Source organism: Salmo trutta, chromosome 22 (genome assembly GCF_901001165.1).
Source record: "Salmo trutta chromosome 22, fSalTru1.1, whole genome shotgun sequence".
Lineage (NCBI taxonomy): Eukaryota > Metazoa > Chordata > Actinopteri > Salmoniformes > Salmonidae > Salmo > Salmo trutta.
The window spans coordinates 19473330-19477008 of record NC_042978.1 but is presented as its reverse complement, the minus strand read 5'-3'; the positions used below and the strand labels follow the sequence as shown (position 1 = coordinate 19477008).

At 46.8% G+C, this 3679-nt stretch overlaps 1 non-coding gene across 1 annotated transcript; it reads right to left on the bottom strand.

Moving 5' to 3' along the window:
- Window positions 1-898: 898 nt before the first annotated feature.
- Window positions 899-971, bottom strand: trnav-aac (transfer RNA valine (anticodon AAC)). The gene has a single exon. It is a non-coding gene; the product is annotated as a tRNA-Val (tRNA).
- Between the last annotated feature and the right edge of the window lie 2708 nt (window positions 972-3679).

Below are 3679 nucleotides of genomic sequence, written 5' to 3'. Positions count from 1 at the left end.
AATAGAATTACACGCCTGTAGCGTGTCCCGTGGAAATAGAGTTACACGCCTGTAGCGTGTCCCGTGGAAATAGAGTTACACGTCTGTAGCGTGTCCCTTGGAAATAGAGTTACACGCCTGTAGCGTGTCCCTTGGAAATAGAGTTACACGCCTGTAGCGTGTCCCGTGGAAAAAGAATTACACGCCTGTAGCGTGTCCCGTAGAAATAGAATTACACGCCTGTAGCGTGTCCCGTGGAAATAGAATTACACGCCTGTAGCGTGTCCCGTAGAAGTAGAATTACACGCCTGTAGCGTGTCCACTCCACACACACTGGCCTGTTGGCTGTTATCTGTGTTACCTCTCCTCTGGTCTCGCTCTATACCCAATCTCTATTCTACAAGGGCAGCTTAACTATTCCACCTTTTAGTCTGACTGTTTTTAAATGAGTACATCAGGCTATAGATTTTATAAATGAATGCCAAGTTGCTGACACAGGCAGTGCAGATGTCAGAAAACGTCAATATGTGTCATGTTACCCATTCTCTTCCTACCCTGTGTGAATACTACTTGGTGCAGTAGCCTCTAGGATAGCTGGGTGGTTTTGGTCTTCTGTCCTCTTAGTACTTAATGTTTTACATTTTAGTCATTTAGCAGACGTTCTTATCCAGAGGGATTTACAGTAGTGAATGCATACATTTCATTTCATACATTTTATTTATTTTTATTTTTTTCTGTGCTGGCCCCCCGTGGGAATCAAACCCACAACCCTGGCGTTGTAAACACCATGCTCTACCAACTGAGCTACAGGGAAGGCCCAAAACAATACTGTTACAATTGTGCAACACATGAATACTGTATTTATTTGTTTGTTTATTTTCAGACATTGGCCATAGCCTAACACTAGTTTTTGAAAATGTGTTTCCGCCCGGTCTCGAATCGGGGACCTTTCGCATGTTAGGCGAACGTGATAACCACTACACTACGGACACTAGAGCTTGGACATGGAGAGAGAGGGTTAAGAAAGTGTATCTAGTTAACAGCATCAATTCTAGCTGCTTGCTGGGCAGGCTGGGTGCTGTGGCTAGGATTAGAGAGATGGGATGAGGGATTAGAGACAGATTAAGAATTAGGAGCAACACGCTGGAATACCCACACCGGAAATGGCAGATGACGAGCCACGGGAGGCATCGGTCTGTTCTCCATCACTATATTCCTCCCTCCCTCTATTCCTCCCTCCCTCCCTCTATTACTCTCTCTACGCCCTCCCGCTCTCTGTTGGACTCATAGTCATTGGTCTGACCTTTGTGCCTCTCTCTCTCCTTTTGACTTTCTTTCTGACCCTCCCCCTGTCACTCTGACCCTCCCCCTGTCACTCTGACCCTCCCCCTGTCACTCTGACCCTCCCCCTGTCACTCTGACCCTCCCTCTGTCACTCTGACCCTCCCCCTGTCACTCTGACCCTCCCCCTGTCACTCTGACCCTCCCCCTGTCACTCTGACCCTCCCCCTGTCACTCCCCCTGAGCCTCCCCCTGTCACTCCCCCTGAGCCTCCCTCTGACCCTCCTCCTGACCCTCCCCCTTATCACTCTGACCCTCCCCCTTGTCACTCTGACCCTCCCCCTGTCACTCCCTCTGACCCTCCCCCTGTCACTCCCTCTGACCCTCCCCCTGTCACTCTGACCCTCCCCTTATCACTCTGACCCTCCCCCTGTCACTCTGGCTCTCCCCCTGTCACTCTGACCCTCCCCCTATCACTCTGACCCTCCCCCTATTAGTCACTCCTATTTTTCTTTTAAGGAATGGCTGCATCGTGCCACTTGATTGGAGGAGGAAGGGAAATATTCTTTGAGAGAGGACGATGACGTGAATGAAAGATTCTCTTTTTCCCTTCTCGGTTCATCTATCTCCTCCTCCCTTTCCTCTCCAGGGCCTCACTTTCTTGTCTTCCTTCCTTCCTTTCCCTCTCTGTATTAAAACATCTCCCTTCTTCTTCTCCGTGTCCTCCCCGGCTGTTCAACGACTCCCTCCATTCCGCTCCCCCTCCCTTTCCTTCCTCTCTCCCTTATCGCAGCATTGGGTCACGGCTCCCTGCCCTCCTCCATCCATCAATACCTTACTCACACAACAGGAAAGGCTGAGCTCCTTTACACAAACACTGGGGGAATGAGAGAAAATAGCAACACTTTCTGATTAAGTGTGTTGCCTTACTTGTTTGTTTTAGCACGTCACTTGTTGTCTTGTTGCAGTTTTACGATTTGATTTGTAGTTGGCCAGACTGTTGTGAGTGGGTGTATTGGTTGTATTGTAGTTTATATATAGTCGCTATGGGGCTATTGTTGAATGGACATTCAGAACTGCGACTGCAATATGAATCCTCACGCAGCTCACTACATGATGTAATTCAGGACGTATCTAACTGATTTTACACTGAACAAAAATATAAACGCAACAATTTCAAAGATTTTACTGAGGTACAGTTCATATAATGAAATGACTGAACTTAAATAAACTAATTAGGTCCTAATCTATGGATTTCACATGACTGGGAATACAGATATGCATCTGATGGTGTATTCAGAACCTTTCTCCACATTTTGTTACGTTACAGCCTTGTTCTAAAACTGATTAAATACATTGTTTTCTTCATCAGTCTACACACAAATACCCCATACAGTGAAAACCGGTTTTTAGAAATGTTTGCTAATTTATTACAAATAAAATACCCCTTAATGACAGTGATAACAGAAATACCTTATGTAATAAGTATTCAGACCCTTTGCTAGGAGAATAGAAATTGAGCTCAGGTTCATCCTCATTCCATTGATCATCCTTGAGATGTTTCTACACCTTGATTGGCGTCCACCTGTGGTAAATTCAATTGATTGGACATGATTTGGAAAGGCACACCCAGTTGACAGTGCATGTCAGAACAAAAACCAAGACATGAGGTCGAAGGAATTGTCTGTAAAGCTCTGAGACAGGATTGTGTGGAAGCACAGATCTGGGGAAGTGTACCAAAACATTTCTGCAACATTGAAGGTCCCCAAGAACACAGTGGCCTCCACCATTTTTAAATGGAAGAAGTTTGGAACCACCAAGACTCTTCCTAGAGCTGGCCTCCAGGCCAAACTGAGCAATCTAGGGAGAAGGGCCTTGGTCAGGGAGGTGACCAAGAACCCAATGGTCACTTTGTCAGAGATCCTCTGTGGAGATGGTTGACTTTCTGAAAGGTTCTCCCATCTCTGCAGCACTCCACCAATCAGGCATTTATGGTAGAGTAGCCAGACGGAAGCCACTCCTCAGTAGAAGGCACACAACAGTCCGCTTGGATTTTTCCAAAAGGCACCTAAAAGACTCTGACCATGAGAAACAAGATTCTCTGGTCTGATGAAGCCAAGATTGAACTCTTTGGCCTGAATGCCAAGTGTCATGTCTGGAGGAAACATGGCACCATCCCTATGGTGAAGCATGGTGGTGGCAGCATCATGCTGTGGGAATGTTTTTCAGTGGTAGGGACTGGAAGAATAGTCAGGATTGAGGATAAGATGAGTACAGAGGGATCCTTGATGAAAACCTGCTCCAGAGCGCTCAGGATCTCAGACTGGGGTGAAGGTTCACCTTCTAACAGGACAACGACCCTAAGCAAACAGCCTAGACAACACAGGAGTGGCTTCGGGACAAGTCTCTGAATGTCCTT